This window comes from Erythrolamprus reginae, chromosome 2 (assembly GCF_031021105.1).
Source record: "Erythrolamprus reginae isolate rEryReg1 chromosome 2, rEryReg1.hap1, whole genome shotgun sequence".
Lineage (NCBI taxonomy): Eukaryota > Metazoa > Chordata > Lepidosauria > Squamata > Dipsadidae > Erythrolamprus > Erythrolamprus reginae.
The window spans coordinates 248,768,137-248,787,768 of record NC_091951.1 but is presented as its reverse complement, the minus strand read 5'-3'; positions in this window follow the sequence as shown (position 1 = coordinate 248,787,768).

Below are 19,632 nucleotides of genomic sequence, written 5' to 3'. Positions count from 1 at the left end.
AACCATGGTTTCATAATAAAATACAGGGAGCCCTCAACTTACACCAGTTCGTTTAGTGACTGTTCGAAGTTATAATGGCACCAACAGGGGGCCACCATCGCCCAATGCTCCCAGAATGCGGCGCAAGTGCGTGAGCGCTCCCGGCATGAGATTTAGCTTCCTGCACATGCGCAAAAGCCAAATATCACGCGAGTACACTCGTGCTCAAGAGATTTTGCCAATTTTTGGCCTGAAAATAAGGTAAGTTATCTGGTCTGCTGATGCCCCCCCCCCTTTCCCTGCTGCTTGCAGTGGCTCCCGTGCTTGCGCCCCCCCCCCCACAGCAGCTCCCCTGCTTGTGCCCCCCTACACTGCCACTCATGGCAGCTCCCCTACTCGCGCTCCCACCCTGCCATTCATGACGACTCTGCTGCTCGTGGTCTGCCCGCCCCGTCCCTTGCCTTCTGGGGCCTGTTTGCTCACAAAGTGCAGAAGGGGCCACACCAAGAGGAGGCAGAAGGGGCATACGGGTGGCAGGCTGGGCAGCCCCGAGCTCCAGCTGCGCGGCCTGTTCTGTGTTCTCCCATACTGCAGGCATCTCTCGACACAGCGATCGTACCCGAGCAAGTCGTGGCCTTCGGGAGCACAGTGCTGCTCCCGAAAGCCACGACTCACTCAGGGCGCCATCGCTGCGTGCACCAAGAGATGCCTGTGGCGTGGGAGGGCAGAGACCAGGCCATGCGGCTGGAGCTCGGGCCAGCCAATGTTGCTGCCGGTCCCAGCTACTGCTCTAGGTGCTGCAGTGAGATTCGGCTGCTGCATGTTCTGCCTGACTGGCTCAACAATGTGTAATAGTCCAATGAAAAGAAATCAAACACACACGTGCTTTGCTAATTATTAGATTAGATTTTGTTTATTAGATAAACAAAAATAGCTGACTCAAAAACAGTTCTTAATGTCCGAAAAACAATGCAAGGCTTACTTCAGCTGCATACAAAAAAAAAACACAGGGAAAAACAAACAAAGACAACCTGGAATGAACAAAGATGTTTCAGGAGTCCTTTTGAATCTTTGGAATCAACCAGCAAGTCCCAGAAGTTTCACCTCCCACTTGTCTGACAAAGCTGGGTTGAAAACTCCAACGGCACAGAAACTTCGAAGCAGGAACCACAAAACAACACAGATAAACAGCCACAGTTTGCCTTGGCCCCTGTTCCCTTTTTATCCCTTTAGCCCTCATTAAGGGAACCACACCCAGCCCAGGTGCTCCTATCATGACTTATAATACTTCTTAAAGCGATCCCTTCTTTGCAAAGCTCTTCGGTTACGTAAATCAATATATTGCTCTGCAGAACTGAGCGAGGACAAACTGTCTGAGGGACTGCAGGCCAAATCCCCTGGGCTGTCTGCTGAATCCTCCTGGCTCTCTGCCACATCTTCCTGGCTGTCTGCTACATCTTCCTGGCTGTCTGCCACATCTTCCTGGCTGTCAGCCAGGCTTTCACATTCACTTTGTGCCGCGTCTCTCCCATCTGTGGGAGCAACGGCTGGCCCAGGCCCAAACACAACACTGCACATGTCTGCAACAACCGAAATCTTGTTCAAACCTCCCAGTAGCAAGATTTTAGGAAAAATTTATTTATTTATTTATTTATTCATTCATTCATTCATTCATTCATTCCACTTTTATGCCACCCTTCTCCTTAAACTCAGGGCGGCTTACAACATGTTAGCAATAGCACTTTTTAACAGAGCCAGCATATTGCCCCCACAATCCGGGTCCTCATTTTACCCACCTCGGAAGGATGGAAGGCTGAGTCAACCTTGAGCCGGTGATGAGACTTGAACCGCTGACCTACAGATCTACAGTCAGCTTCAGTGGCCTGCAGTATAGCACTCTACCTGCTGCACCACCCTGGCCATTTCTACTACCGGAGCAGTGTTCCCCCTTATATAGTGGGGCCCACCCCTGAATGGCACTGAGGAAAGTGACTTTTTCACACGTCAGTTCAGCATCCCCAAGGTCATGTGATCAAAAATCAGACGCTTGACAACTGACTCACCTTTATGAGCATTGCAAAGTCACGGGATCATGTGATCTCCTTTTGTGATCTTTCTGACAAGCAAAGTCGATGGGGAAGTCGGATTCATCTAGCTACTGTGTTACTGGTTTAGCAACCGCTGTGTGATTCACTTAACAACTGTGGCAAGAAAGGTTATAAAATGGGGCAAAATTCACTTAACAACCATTTTGCCTATCAACAAAAACTTTAGGCTGAATTGCAGTCATAAATCGAGGACTACCTATACCAGTGGTGGGCAATTAATTTTGTCAGGGGGACATATGAGAAATTTGGATGGTTTTAGAGGACCAGACTAATATAATTAACTCAGTTCTACCCAATACTGTAAAGACCCAGCCCCTGGCCTGACCTAAATACCCAGACCCACTCTACAGACCCCTAATTGTTTGCTTTACGGCAACATGGTGCACCACAGTCACTGCGCTGGAGTGTTTGTGTGGTTTCTGTGCTCCGCCGCTCTCGGTAGGAGGTTGGGGTCCGCTCCAGTGCGAGGATGAAAGAGCTCACTGCATCTGCCGGGACTCCTCCGGTTCCTGCTTTCCTGATGAATCATGAAGAAACCAGGAACCGGAGGAGTCCCGGCAGACGCGGTGAGCTCTTTCATCCTCGCACTGCAGCGGACCCCAACCTCTGCGGACCAGTCACAGATAGCAAGCGGGCTGGTCACAGACAGCAGACAGACAAGTCACAGATAGCGGGCAGGCCGGACACAGACAGAGAGTGGGCTGGATGCAGCCCATGGGCTGCCCCTTGCTCAGATCTGATCTATACTGACAATTCCAATCGGAATCATAGTTGCTACTGTTGGGGAAATAATCGGATTGTGAAACTGAGGGCAGCCTTCATAATCTCAATGGTATTTTTAAGAAAGGAGGAATGATGGCATGGATGCGGAGAGGGGCGACATACAAATCCAATAAATTATTATTATTATGCCGGGCAGCTTCATTCAATTAGAAATGGACAATTTTTTAGAGGGGATAAACAATAAAACATATACAGGCTTACAACAGTCCATTTAATCACCACTCAAAATGACAACAGCACTGAAAACAAGTGACTTATGATCATTTTCCACACTTACGACCATTGCAGCATCCCCATGGTCACGTGATCAAAATTCAGATGATTGGCAACTGACTCATATTTCTGACAGTTGCAGTGTTCTGGGATCATGTGTAGTTCCTTTTTAAAACTTTCTGACAAGCGAAGTCAATAGAAGCCAGATTCACGTAATTAGCGTGTCACTAACTCAGTATTGCCGTGATTCATTTGGCAAGATTGTAAATGGGGCAAAGCTGATTAACAAATAGTTTTCTTCTCCCTTCCTGATTTGTCTTTTTTTCTTTTTTAATTTTTAGTTTTTATTCTTTTCCACTGATTCCATTTTGATAACAAAACCCATACACCTTAAAATATATTGGTGTATGAAATATTGAACATGTATACGTATTTTATTGAGCTATTCTTTTTTTAATTAAAAAATAATTAATGAATAGCTGCCTTTCTGACTGCATTCCTGTGGTTTTGTTATTGCAACTAAGTACTATTTGCCTGTTAAATGGTTCTTGGCCATCTGCCCTGGCTGGAACTATTAACTGAAGGGAGAGAGAAGGGGGAGAAAAACCCTCTCTTGCATTTTAAGCCTGGGTTTTCAAGGGGCTAGAATTTTTCTGCTGAGGAAATGGCTATGTGGTTATTTCTTCTTTTTCTTTTCCCTATGATAATCAAAATAATCTTATTGTATTCTTGTTGTATTTTTCCTTGTTTGTTTCTTGTTCTGTTATCTTAATTCCCTTTACACTCCTTTCATTTCTTCTTTGTTATTGTTGTAAGCTGCCTAGAGTATGGCGAGATTGGCAGCATATACAGTGTTCCCTCGATTTTCGCAGGTTCAAACTTCGCGGAACGTCTATACCACGGCTTTTCAAAAATCTTAATTAAAAAATACTTTGCGGTTTTTCCCCCTATACCACGGTTTTTCCCGCCCGATGACGTCATATGTCATTGCCAAACTTTTGTCTGCCTTTAAAAAACATTTTTTAAAATAAACTTTAATAAATAAACATGGTGAGTAATAATCTAAATGGTTGCTAAGGGAATGGGAAATTGTAATTTAGGGGTTTAAAGTGTTAAGGGAAGGCTTCGGATACTGTTCATAGCCAAAAATAGTGTATTTACTTCTGCATCTCTACTTCGCGGAAATTCGACTTTCGCAGGCGGTCTCGGAACGCATCCCCCGCAAAAATCGAGGGAACACTGTACAGTGATCCCTCGAGTTTCACAATCTCGATCTTCGCGAAACACTATATCGCGATTTTTCCACCCGATGATGTCACTCTCTTCCTTCCTTTCTCATCTTTCTTTCTCTCTCTCTTTCTCTATCTTGCTTCTTCCTCTCTCACACTCTCTTCCTCCCTCTCTCATCTCTTTCTTTCCTTCTCTCTCTTTATCTCTCCCCCTCTTGCTGGCGGGCGGCGGGCGGCGGGCGGGTGAGCGGGGGCATCAGCGAGGAGCCGGGGTTTCCCCTTTGCGTGGGCGGCTGGGAAACCCCGATCTTCGTCTGCTCACTGCTGCTGCGCCGAGCAGATCAGCTGCTGGGTGGCCGAAGGAACCTTCCCTGGGTCTTCCCCCTCTTGCTGGCGGGCGGGTGAGCGGCAGGCATCAGCGAGGAGCCGGGGTTTCCCCTTTGCGTGGGCGAAATGAAACAAAATGAAACAAAACAAAAAACAAAACAAAACAGTGTCCAAATGTATCCATCGTACTGAGTGTGGAAAAATATAGAAACCAATCCCCAGTAAGATCCAATAGTACATGGCTAAGGGCCAGACTATCTATGAGACTATCTCCTGCCCCTTACCTCCCAGAGACCAATTAGATCGCACAGGGTTGGCCTTCTCCAGGTCCCATTGACTAAGCAAGGACCACATAGGAGGGCCTTCTCTGTGGCTACCCCAGCTCCATGGAACCAACTCCCCCCCCCAATGTCTGTACTGCTCCCACCTTACTGGCCTTCTGAAAGGCTGCGAAGACCTGGCTTTCCCAGCAGGCATGGGGGTCATGAACTTCCCATCTGTCATAGCCAAATTGTATTGAATGGTATGTATGTGTGTTGATTGGATTGTCTGAGTTGTGGGTTTTTTAACTGGGATTTATCATTTTAATATTTATATTTGACTTCTTTTTTATTGTAATTTGTATTTTTTATATTGTTGTAAGCCACCCTTAGTCCTTCGGGATTGGGCAGCATAGAAGTCGAATCGAATCGAATCAATAAATAAGTAAGTAAGTAAGTAAGTAAGTAAGTAAGTAAGTAAGTAAGTAAGTAATTAAGTAAATAAATAAATAAATAAATAGAAAGGACGCATAGTCTTGTTCTTTACCTTTTGGGCACATTCTGCAGAAACTGTTCTATGGTACAGTTATAGTACAATATATACAGTAAAATATATGGAAGGACAAGCTGGTCAATCACATTTTATTCTCATGGTTCAATGAGTCATGGTAACCTGAAAAAGATGGAGTAATTGCATGATAGATAGTTCAGTACAGCCATAGTGTAATTTCAGATACGATATTACACCTCATCTTCATCAAACAAAGAAGAGGGAAAGAGGTAGGAACAGGATATTTCCACATATCCTGACCAAATCAGATTTGTTCAACTCATTTACAGAAAGTAAAGTAAGCAAAAATCCCATCTGACAGAATAGGTGCCGAGTTAGTTGCTTATTTTTGCAAAAATCAGTAAAATCAGTTGATAGCTCTCTTTCTGTTTAATGAACTTAAACAGTATTTTATTGCTTTCTTTCCAAAAATGCTGTGAAGTGTTGTACTTTGTCAGGATTCAACCAACCAAGGAGGTGAAATTGCTAAATCAATTATTGGTGACTGGTCTAATTTACTAGCTAAATTTTTGTCCTCATTTGACACAACAATAACAGTTCTTCAAAGGTCCACTAACCAAATATTTGGGAGGGGGAGGTATATTTTATTACACAAGCCATATGTTCGGGAAAGGAGTTTATGTAAAACAAGATTTAGATTTTAGTTTATAAACTCTAATATATATGTGTGTGTGTGTGTGTGTGTGTGTGTGTGTGACACACACACACACACACACACACACATATATATATATATTTATATTTATATATATATATGTCACATGTTTTTTTGCTGAATTTGAAAATTAAGGGAGACTAGGATAGATCTATTTCGGCCTTATTTTGGCCTCATCAGCTAGCCATACCTACTGGGACCTGAACCTGCAACCTTTGCCTTGTAAGGCAGAGAATTATCCTCTAGGCTACAGTATCCAATCCCTTCAGCTCTGCACCAGGGAAGGATTACATATTTTTGTGTTGAATCACCCTGGTGTATTGAAGGAACATCACAGCTCCTTATTTGCCTCTCTCGATATATATATATCGGTCTGCAGTCTAATTTGGGGTTTTGATATTGTACTCATAATAATTCCCTAGGATAATTATTGCTCCTATTGTTCTGAATTTTCATTTGTATCCTAACAAAAGGTTTTGAATTTTCATTGTTGTGTTTCTCCTAGAAAATTTGTAAATGCATATATTATAAGAAAGAGGTGGGACCAAGAAACCCATCCTTTCCTTTCTGTTAATTAAATCAGAAAGTATATATTCAGGAATTGATGCTGCTGTAATATCCACTGACTTCTTTTCCTTCAAGCACCAGGAAAGGTGTTTTAAAATACAAAACATGAGGTGGGATTTCACAGATGAACATGCTGCAAACAATAGTGAGACTGAGCAATTTAAATGATCCTCAAACTGAGTCCTTTGGGATTGGGTGGCATAGAAGTCAAATAAATAATAAAATAAAATAAAATAAGCTAGCAAGATTTTCCTCCTCATGGAGGCAGAACATAGGGTATTGTCTGCCAAATATACTAATATGGGACCAAATTCTCCTTAAATGATAAACATACATTTAATTACAACAAGAAATGGAAAGGAAACCTGACAAGCTGGAAAGCATCAGCATTCCTTCCCCCAAAATCTCTAGGCCTACATTGGTCCCACAAGCATTCATAAACCAAGATAAAATGGTAGCAAAAAGCATGGGGTTACATTTGAAGAACGTTCGGAGACTGCATGTAGTCCAAAATGCAGCTGCATGTCCTCCCAAGACATGCCCATGTCTCTCCAGCACTCCGTGAGCTGCATTAGCTAGCAATTGGTCTCCCAATGCAATTCAAAGTGTTGGTCATGACTAGTGGTGGGCGAACCGAACTTGCAAACTTTTTTAAAAAGTTCGGATAAAGTTCGGGTTCGGGTTCAGGTTCAGTAGAACACTGCAAAACGACGACACCCGGGAGGAGAGTGTAGAATCCCATTGTGGGATTTCCCACCTCCTTTTGCTTGCGGCGCCGGAAGCAAAAGGAGGTGGGAAATCCCACGAAGGGATTCAAGGGGTGGGGCTTTGACGTCACGGAGACTACTTCCTGGCCGGCCGAAACAGGGAGGAAGGAATCTCCATGACATCAAAGCCCCACCCCCAGAATCTCTTCATGGGACTTCCCACCTCCTTTTGCTTGCAGCACCGCTGCGGCATCCTTTTCTGTAAAAATAAAAGAAGCAAAAGGAGGTGGGGAATTCCCCACCTCCTTGATATTTTTACAGAACAGTACCCGCAGTGGCTTGCTGCAAGCAAAAGTTCGGGTTCAAGTTCGGCGAACTCACCCGAACTTCACAGCAAAGTTCAGATGAGTTCACCAAACCTAAATTTCGTTGGGTTTGCCCAACACTAGTCATGACTTATAAAGCCCTCCATGGCATTGGGCCAGATTACTTGCAGGACCATCTTCTGCTTCATGTATCCCAGCAGCCGGTCATGTCCCACAGAGTTGGCCTTCTCCAGGTCCCGTCAACCAGGCAATGCCCTCTGGCAGGGCCTACGGGAAGAGCCTTCTCTGTGGCAACCCCAGCCCTCTGGAATCAACTTCCCCTGGAGATTTGTACTACCCCCACCCTCCTAGTCTTCTGTAAGGCCTTGAAAACGCACCTTTGACGACAGGTTGGGGGCCACTGAATTTGAACATCTCCCCCAGCCCATGACTGAATTTATTATGTATGTTAGGAGAATCTGCGGAGAGGGGTGGCATACAAATCTAAATAATAATAATAATAATAATAATAATAATAATAATAATGAATGTATGTTGATGATTGTTTTTAAATGAATTGGGGGTTTTAGAATAGGAATTATTTAGATTTTATATGTTTCTTAGGATTGATATTTTTTTTCTTTTTATAATTTTGAATGTTTGATTTCTTACACATTTGTATCTGCTTTATTGTAAGCTGCCCTGAGTCTCAGGAGAAGGGCACCATAGATACCTAATAAGTAAATAATAAATAAATAAATACTTTTGTGAATCTGCACAGCATCAATCTTCTTTCCTGAGTCAAGTAGCTACTTCGTGAAAACAGGCACAACATGCTCTCAAAATTCCTGCCCCACACACAAAAAAAAGACTTCTCACTTCTGAAATCTACTAGCCCAAGGAATAGAATTACAGTACTCTGAGCAATGGCTTTTGCCAGCCAGCGAAACAGGATGGCTTTTTCTTCCCATGTTTTCCCTCACACTCAATAGTCCCCCTTCTATCACATTGCTCCCTGTTATGTTTAACAACTCAATAACATTTTTTCTATTTAGCTCAGCTGCATTTACAAATCATTTTCTCAATGCCACCAAAGCCGTATCTGAATTGTGATGTACTTGATAGCCCACTGGCCTCCAAAATTTTCCACCAGCGGACAAATGTGAAAAACATATTTTTCCAGATAGGCAAGCAAACAAGAAAACAAGCTGAAAGAACACGAGATGTCATCTTTTGAGGTCACAGATTCCACCTGCTAAAGAACCCAGCTGTTTGCGCTAAATTCTGAAGGCCATGATCCACAGAAGATATTCTCTGGTGAGTGTTCAGTTTTTCCCAATGTGACGCTCACCAGTTGTGTTGCACAATAATTCTATTAGTCATCTCGGTGAAGGAATTTTTGGAGGAGTCCAAACACATTTACATAATGCCAACTTGAGCAAAGCTTCTATATATATATGACGGTCTTGGTATATTCGGGTTTCTTCCTGTGTAGGATTTAGAAATTTCTGGCGACGTTTCGATGAGGTCCCACTCATCATCTTCAGGCTGGTGTTTCTGTCCTTGTTCTAAGGTGAACACTGCGAGACCTAAGCTGCCTTCCTTCTATATATACTGGTGGCTGGGACCTCATCAAAACGTCACCAGAAATTTCCAAATCCTACACGGGAAGAAACCCGAATATGCCAAGACCGTCATACCTGTACCCGTGAAAATCTACGAAAATATATATATATATATATATAGCCATCAAACCACACCCAGCCACCAGTATTTATAGAAGGAAGGCAGCTCAGGTCTCGCTGTGTTCGCCCTAGAACAAGGACAGAAACACCAGCCTGAAGATGACGAGTGGGACCTCGTCGAAACGTCGCCAGAAATTTCCAAATCCTACACAGGAAGAAACCCGAATATACGAAAACAAATATATATCAAGCTATCAATATGTGCATCAGTAGAATTGTAAACCCTCATAGACACTGCTGCTATGTTGAATATGGTCAGCACAGAGTCAACAGACAATGGTAGTACCTTCCAGACATATTCTTTCAGATATTTACCTTTATTAATTGCATTTTTTCATTCATTCATATCCTGGCCAAGTTCATTTGTAACACTGGCAATTTGTAACACACAAAGAAAACCTGAGCAGAGCCAGGTTACAAGCGGTGTGCCACAAGGGTCTGTTCTGGGTCCTATTCGTTTTAATATGTTTGTGAGTAACATAGGGGAAGGTTTGGTAGGGAAGGTTTGCCTATTTGCCGATGACTCTAAAGTGTGCAATAGGGTTGATATTCCTGGAGGCGTCTGTAATATGGTAAATGATTTAGCTTTACTAGATAAATGGTCAAAGCAATGGAAACTGCAGTTTAATGTTTCCAAATGTAAAATAATGCACTTGGGGAAAAGGAATCCTCAATCTGAGTATTGTATTGGCAGTTCTGTGTTAGCAAATACTTCAAAAGAAAAGGATTTAGGGGTAGTGATTTCTGACAGTCTCAAAACGGGTGAACAGTGCAGTCAGGCGGTAGGGAAAGCAAGTAGGATGCTTGGCTGCATAGCTAGAGATATAACAAGCAGGAAGAGGGAGATTATGATCCCGCTATATAGAATGCTGGTGAGACCACATTTGGAATACTGTGTTCAGTTCTGGAGACCTCACCTACAAAAAGATATTGACAAAATTGAACGGGTCCAAAGACGGGCTACAAGAAGGGTGGAAGGTCTTAAGCATAGAATGTATCAGGAAAGACTTAATGAACTCAATCTGTATAGTCTGGAGGACAGAAGGAAAAGGGGGGACATGATCGAAACATTTAAATATACCAGGAGGGAAATGTTTTTAATAGGAAAGTGAACACAAGAACAAGGGGACACAATCTGAAGTTAGTTGGGGGAAAGATCAAAAGCAACATGAGAAAATATTATTTTACTGAAAGAGTAGTAGATCCTTGGAACAAACTTCCAGTAGACGTGGTAGATAAATCCACAGTAACTGAATTTAAATATGCCTGGGATAAACATATATCCATCCTAAGATAAAATACAGAAAATAGTATAAGGGCAGACTAGATGGACCATGAGGTCTTTTTCTGCCGTCAGACTTCTATGTTTCTATGTTTCTATGAAAAAACTTATTTAAAATAAATCAACCTTTTCTATTCTGGAAGCCTTCACATGCATTAGACCAGAACTTCAATCTCTAGTAGTTTATATGCAGTGATGGGCTCCTACGGGAACGGTCAGGAACGCAGTTCCGGTAGCAAATAATAATTAATAATTAAATAATTTATTAGATATGTATGCCGCCCCTCTCCAAGGACTCAAAAGGCAAAACTCGAGACAAAATTTGGAGCTCCATTCCAGAGCACCCAATTTACACTGAAAGATGCTGAAACAAAATGCATAAGCCATACCCACAGTGTGGTAGTAAAAAATTTGGTAGACCATCACTGTTTATGTGGCTGGGAATGATAGGAACTGAAGTCCAATACATTTGGAAATTGCAGTTCTTGGTGACTGGGGTTACAATCAAACATTTCTAAAAAGCATCATGTTAACAGACTCAATGAAGAGAGTGTCAAGTAGCATAACAAATACTAAATAAAAGTTATGATCGAATAAAAATGTAGTCAAATCCCAGTTAATTTCCCTGAAATATATCTTGTTACTAGTTTTTGAAACTATCAATTTATTGCAAACAACCAAGTCTAAATTAAACTGATTATTTATTTATTCATTTATTTTATTTATTTATTGGATTTATATGCCACCCCTTTCTGAGGACTCGTAGCATAGACAAAAGCAATACAATAGAAGTGTACTAAATCCAATTAATGTAAATTAACTAATCTAATCTAAAATCCCCAGTTACATTAAAAGTCAGGCATTCCCACTTGCACAACAAATATACATAGCATTTATCGGCCAGAGGGCTAGAGTCTAATAGCCCCAAGCCTGGTGGCATAGAAGAGTCTTCAGACTCTTGCAGAAGAGAAGGAGGGTGGGGGCAGTATGAATCCCTGGAGGGAGCTGATTCCAGAGCGCCGGAGCCCCCACAGAGAAGGCTCTTCCCCTTGGCCCCGCCAAGTGACCTTGTCTAGTTGACGGGACCTGGAGAAGGCCGATGCTGTGGGACCTGGCCAGTCGCTAGGACTCTGGTAGCAGGAGATGGTCCCGTAAGTAATCTGGCCCGATGCCATGTAGGGATTTATAGGTTAAACCAACTCTTTGAATTGCATCCGAAAACAAATCGCAGCCAATAAAGTGGTTATGAGAGCCATTCAGGATGCCAGCACTGGTCCTGATAAAATTTTTAGTCAGCTGAAATTAAATCAATACATTCAGCCAAATCATTTCAGCTTTAATTCAGCTTCATTACACAATAAAATGATTATACTAAGCTGCAGGAAAGCAAAAACGGAAATTTCAAACCAGGAAGGATTGGCGTTGACAGCATCCAGTATAAACACATTTAAACTCCATTCATTCTAATCACTTTTTGGTGCCACAATAGGGCTAGCTTAATTTCAAAAACATCAATGATTGACATGTCATTCCCTCCCCCCATCACAATTATATAGCACAGGGGGGCTCATGGCCTATTTGGAACTGGGTCATATGAGTGGGTGGCTGGAGTATGCACATGTAACTCAACTGGCAGAAGCAGCAGGGCGATGGGCACTTGTGCACGTTTGTCAGTTTGCCGCTCGCACAAGTTGCGTGCATTCATGCCAGCCTGCCACTCATGCAGCCCAATTCCCCTCTCCTCCTCCCCCCCCCCCCGCCACTGGGCCACCAAGCTCCAAAGATTGGGGGCCACTGATCTAGCAGGTATGAAAGAAAAATGTTTGCTCACCCCTACTGTAAATTAAGACTTTATAGTAGAGCTATTACCGATATATCTGGCTGCAAAAAAGGTTGATGACTCTAATAAAGTTAGTGATGGCCTTACTAGGTAGAACAGACAAAAAACATGGCCATATAGGTTAATTCTACTTTGTTGAAAAGTTACATTAACAGAGTCTTGCAAATGTGAAAGGACAGTTCTCCCACTGTCACCTTTACAGTCCCGTAATTTAGGGAGAGTCCCTTCTGAGTCTCTTGCTTTATCCACAATGCAGTTGTGGGCTATGTTATCTATTGTTCCCTAGGAAGCATCTCTTTGCCTAGTCTGCCAAGACCATTTATTTTAATTTAATTTAATTTAATTTAATTTAATTTAATTTATTTATTTTATTTATTTTATTTATTTTATTTATTTTATTTATTTATTTTATTTTATTTATTTTATTTATTTTATTTATTTTATTTATTTTATTTATTTTATTTATTTTATTTATTTTATTTATTTTATTTATTTTATTTTATTTTATTTTATTTTATTTATTTTTTATTTGTAAAACATTTATAGGATAGTAGTAGTTTGTATGAACATAAGTTTAAAAAGTAATGATAAAAGGACAACAGGACAGTAGGACAGGGAGGCTAGGCATTCTCACATACTGTTATAGTTTTCTAAATTTCATTACTGCCATCCCATGGTCAGCTGGATTTCTGCAATCCATTGACAGGTTGTTTGTTTGTTTGTTTGTTTGTTTGTCAAGTACGTATTGGTAGTATGCAAAGATATAACACTGTTTATATACCTGAGATGGGTACTAATAAAAGGGAAACATTGGGACAGGGACAGTAGGCATGCTGGTACACTTATGCACGCCCTTTACTGACCTCTTAAGAATTGGGTGAGGTCAACAGTGGATAGTCTAAGGGTAACGTTTTGGGAGTTGAGTGACAAAACTACAGAGACAGGCAGTGAGTTCCAGGCATTAACTACTCAGTTGCTAAAGTTGTATTTTCTACAGCCAAGTTTGGAGCAGTTTACTTTGAGTTTCTATCTGTTGTGTGCTCGTGTATTGCTGTGGTTGAAGCTGAAGTACTCATTGACAGGAAGGACATTGTAGCAAATAATTTTGTGGGCTATTAGGTCATGTCAAAGGCAACATGGTTCTAAGCTTTCTAAGCCTAGGATTTCAAGTCTGGTTGCGTAAGATATTCTGTGGTGAGTAAAAGAGTGGAGGACTCTTCTCATAAAGTATCTCTGGAAGCTTTATAATGTATTGGTGCCCAAATGCGGCGTGGGTTCCATTAGATAGATAGATATAAATAGACATATGATACATGTAAATACTGCATGTACAGTATGTTAAGTACTTATTACCTTTATATTCTATCACAAGTGTAATTGCCTAGATTTAGCTATGAGCTCATCTAGACAGCACATTCTGGGAGGACACCCAGGAGTTTGCTGGCCTAATTTGCTGTCCCAGCATCTAAACTCTATTCTGGTTTAGTATTGAGCCCTGAAAAAGACGAGGCAAGTTAATGGCAGCAATTGATGTCTTTTCCCCCTCCCATCAGTGTCCCCATCCTCCCTGGCAGCCTGGGATGAAGGGAGCTTGTGGAACTTCTCTGGAGAGTGATCAAAAAAAGTCAAGATGATCGAATCTCTGCCTGCTTGTAATGTGCATCATGTTTGCAATGCACATAAAAACTGAGCATAATAAAAGGCGCTTTAAGTGAAGCCTGAGCTGCTTCTGATGTCACAGCAACTGCTTGAGTGGGCTGCCTCTCGTTCCCTGTTCAAACAAAGATAAAAGAGGGAAGATGCAATCGGAAGAAGGGAAAAGAAAAGGTTTTTAAATGAAGGTTGGGGAATATACAGCTTTCCGTTCATTTTCACTACCAGGCTGTGTGCCTAATAATAAGAGCCAGACCATGAATGGAAAATTGGTGCAGGGAGCCAACAGATGGCTATCCAATTTGTGATTTCTCCCAAGGTCTGGCTGTTGCCTAGGGAACTCCATCTCTGCTGGTCTCCCTCTATACTAGACAACTTGTTTTGTAAGAGGCAGCGGGTGCTTCAAGGCAGCAAAACAGGACAAACAGGCTCAGCCACTGCTCCAAATCCAGACCCGGTGGTGGGGGTGGGGGAGAACAACCCCCGCCAACAATATTGACCATGGAATTGTTGCCGTCAGTGGGGAAAGAATTTTCATTTCCCAGCTGATTCTGAGGCCTGGATCAAAGCAGCCAAACCCTCTGTCTGTCTGTCTGTCTGTCTGTCTGTCTGTCTGTCTGTCTGTCTGTCTATTTATTTATTTATTTATTTATTTATTTATTTATTTATTTATATATATTTGTATGCCGCCTCTCTCCGCAGACTCGGGGCGGCTCACAACAAAGTGAAAAACAATTCATAACAAATCTAAATTTCTACTAAAAACATTTTAAAAACCCCATTTTCTAAACACACATACATACACACATACCATTCATAAATTGTATATGCCCGGGGGAGATGTCTCAGTTCCCCCATGCCTGACGACACAGGTGGGTCGTAAGGAGCTTACGAAAGGCAAGGAGAGTAGGGGCAGTTCTAATCTCCAGGGGGAGTTGTTCCAGAGGGTCGGGGCCGCCACAGAGAAGGCTCTTCCCCTGGGGCCCGCCAACCAACATTGTTTAGTTGACAGGACCCGGAGAAGGCCCACTCTGTGGGACCTAATCGGTCGCTGGGATTCGTGCGGCAGCAGGCGGTCTCGGAGATATTCTGGTCCAGTGCCATTACCATTTTATGTCTTTCGTAATGTGCTTGATGCCTCTCCTTGACCCAGCTGAAAAGAGGCTGAAAAAGGCCCATCTTAAAAGAACAAAGTGCAGTTTCTATTTACTATCCAGATGTCCAGAAATCAAAACTGCAGAAAAAAACAATTGCTGCCAACCTGTCTTCCATTGAGGACCTGGACACTGCACGAGTAGAAAAGAGGGATGTGAAAATATTTACTAACCCCGCTCATCCTGGACATAAACTGTTTCAACTCCTACCCTCAAAACGTTGCTACAGAGAACTGCACACCAAGACAACTAGACACAAGTACATTTTCCCCCCAAGCGCCATCACTCACAAATAATTCTCTCAACACTGTCAAACTATTTACTAAATCTGTGCTACTATTATTACTAGTTTTTTCTCATCATTCCTATCACCTATCTCCTCCCACTAATGTCTGTATGACTGTAACTTGTTGCTTGTATCTTTAAGATTTTTATTAATATTGATTGTTTCCTGATTGCTTATTTGACCCCTATGACAATAATTAAGTATTGTACCTCATGATTCTTGACAAATGTATATTTTCTTTTATTTTGATTTGATTTATTGGATTTATTGGATTTGTATGCCGCCCCTCTCCGAAGACTCGGGAGCGACAACTGGGCTGACACCCTGGGCTGCCTTCAGCCCAAGTGTGATGTCAGTGTGCTTGGGGGCAGGGCTCAATCAGGGGACTCACAAATGTTGAAATCAGATGAAAGATGAGGTTGGAGAAGTCTTGAGTGAAAGGTACATGGCCTTGGCTCAGGACTGAGTCAAAAGAGGGGAACTGAGGCAATAGAGGTTCTATCTATACTCTTTCAGACACAATCCTGCATCCTTGGCTCAGGACTGAGTCAAAAGAGGGGGAACTAAGGCATGGAGGTGCAATCTATACACTTTCAGACTCAGTCCTGATTGCCTTAGGGCAGTGTCTTTTCCATTTTTGGAGGCTAGCTCCACCCACTATGGGAAAAAGATGTGTTCGTGTGAGCTGTACTATGTTAGGTTTATTTACACAATGTATGTCCGTTCTCCTTGTAATCTTGTTTATTTTGTTGGATTAATGCCTTGTGGTTGGGGTTTATAATTTGCACATTGCAAGATTCAATCTGGATCAGTCACCAGGACTAGAGATTTAGTCTTCCGAGCATTTGTACATTGCCCCAAATTGCTATGAATTGGGTGGCCTTAGAAATCTCTATTAGAAATAAATAGTTACAGTATTTTCCCTAATATGCACATTGCTGTAAGAGCTTTCGCTTGGAGACCTGAATCTTTCTGCTAATTGACAATACCCAAGGAGCAGTCCGATGTGCATACAGCAGAAACAAATAAAAGCTGTCCTCATTTGTCGTTCTAATGCTTTATCAGTATGCATATGCTGATGCAGCTAGAGGTTTGCATATAAATGCCAAGAAAGTTGAGTAGCGGCAGTGTATTTTTAACTATGCAGAGCAAAAACATTGTGACACAAGTACAAGAAATTAGTCATGGTCCTAGCTGAAAATCATTGTTAATGAAGCCTGAAGTAAGCATATGTCCAAGCAGGGCATATGAGAGGAGGAAATTTTTATGAGCCTATCGAGAATGTAGTAAGGCTCCTCTGTTGATTAAAGAAGGGGAAGGTAAAAATGATATAATTTCTTAATTAGAACAGAGATGGAAGGGATCTTGGAGGTCTTCGAGTCACTAATGCTAGAAGACCTAAGGCTACCAAAATTTTTGCTACCACACTATGGGCGTGGCTTATGCAGGACGCCCTGCATTTTCTTTCAACATCTTTCAGTGCAAATTGGGTGCTATGGATTGGAGCTCTATTTTCGCTACCCCACTGCCTCCCTCTCCCCCTCGGCCTGGGCAGCAGCCCATCCCTGCTTCTAGTCCAACCCCCTGCTCAAGCAGGAGACCTTAAACCATTTAAGATAGGTGGATGTCCAGTTTTTTTTTCCTTTAAAAACTCCAGTGATGAAGCACCCACCACTTTATTTATTTATTTTACTTATTTATTTATTTTGTCCAATACACAATACATAGAAGAGAATAGACATGAGGTAATATATATACAGAAAAATATAAAATAGAGGAGAAGATATTTGAAAGGAAGAAAATATATATGATATATGAGATAAAGGAAAGACAATTGGACAAGGGACAAAAGGCACACCGGTGCACTTATGTACGCCCCTTACTGACCTCTTAGGAACCTAGAGAGGTCAATTGCTGGTAGTCTAAGGGAGAAATGTTGGTGGTTAGGGGTTGACACTACTGAGTCTGGCAATGAGTTCCACGCTTCGACAACTCGATTGTTAAAGTCATATTTTTTACAATCAAGTTTGCAGCAGTTAATATTAAGTTTGAATCTGTTGCGTGCTCTTGTGTTATTGCAGTTGAAGCTGAAGTAGTCATTGACAGGTAGCACATTGCAGCATATGAAGGCAAGCTATTCCAGTGGTTGTCCTCACTGTTAGGAAGTTTCTCCTTAATTCCAGGTTGTTTCTCTCCTTGATTAGTTTCCCATCATTGTTTCTTGTATTGCCTTGTGGTGCTTTGGGAATTAGATTGACTTTCTCTTCTTTGTGGGAGCTGTTCAAACATTGGAACACTGCTGGTCCTTTTTTTCTCTAGCTATGCCCAGTTCCTGCAACCATTCATAGCATGTTTTAGTGCAGGGGGCTCCAATCTTGGCACTTTAAAACAATTATTGCCAACCTGCCTTCCATTGAGGACCTATATACTGCACGAGTCAAAAAAGAGGACCGTGAAAATATTTACTGACCCCTCACACCCTGGACATAAATTGTTTCAACTCTACTGTCAGGCCGAAGCCTTCATGTGGAGTTAGAGTTCAGCCTGACACAACACAAGGGGGAATGGGAGGGGTAGTAAGTAGTCAGAGGGGAAAGTTACTAGACACAACCAAAGATTCCTTTCTCCAAGCCAAGGTCACCGTTTGTTCTGCCTCAACTGAAGAGGAGAGGAAGTTGATAAGCCCCTGCACATGGATTGGTTCTCGTGATGAATCTGTAGATATAGGGGATGTAAGATGAACCTTAACCTTGGTGGGATTCTGGGAACTATTCAGAATCGGAATGACAATGGCGTAGCCAACATGGTTCTGTTAATAAACCAAGCTCTGATTGAGAGAAATGGACTGGGACTTGGTTTATTTCTCAGGTGCTATTTGGAATGCTGACATCTACCCTCAAAATAATGCTTAAATTAAGATTAAAGAAAAAATAAGAATACAGTTATGGGCGAAAGGGTGGAAGCTGAAGATGGAAATTGTTTTCTGTGCTAATACTGAACTATTTTGTTAGGCACCACATACTTTGACCATAGCCCAAGAGGTCATTCTTCTGTTGCTATGAAATCCTTTCAACAGAGTTGCCTGGATCATCCTCCATACACCACATTCACTCTTGCATATACTCACGTATACCCGTTGCTATCAATTCAGGAACATTGTGTACACATAAACAAAAGGTATGCTAGCTTTTCTCAGGTTAAAAATGATGCCTGTCTTTTGAATGGCATGCCACTATTCAAACTGTTAAAGGGAGGTCAGTCCAAAGCAAATATGAGTGGATTTTATGTACTTGCTTAAATTAAAATGAATTTAATCCAAGCCTTGACTGGCCCTTCTGCTTTTGATCAGGAATACAGCTATCAGAACTGCAGAAAAAACAATTGCGGCCAACCTGCCTTCCATTGAGGACCTGTATACTTTATGAGTCAAAAAGAGGGCAGTGAAAATATTTACTGACCCCTCACATCCTGGACAAATTGTTTCAACTCCTACCCTCCAAACGACGCTATAGAGCACTGTACACCAAGACAATTAGACACAAGAACAGTTTTTTCCCCGAATGCCATCACTCTGCTAAACAAATAATTCCCTCATCACTGTCAAACTATTCACTAAGGCTGCATTATTATTACTATTAGTCTTCTTGTAGTTCCTATCACTCTTTTTCTCCCTCTTATGATTGTTTAACTGTAATATGTTGCTTGTATCCTTATAATTTCTATTAATATTGATTGTTTCCTGGTTGCTTATTTGTACCCTATCACAATCATTAAGTATTGTATCTCATGACTTTTGACAAATGTATTTTTTCTTGTATGTACACTGAGAGCATATGCACCAAAGACAAATTCCTTGTGTATCTAATCACACTTGGCCAATAAAGAATTCAATTCTATTTAAGACTTGGGGATTTCAATTCCCAGCTGGCTGTGTTGAAGCCCACAAGTTTTAAAGTTGCCAAGGTTAG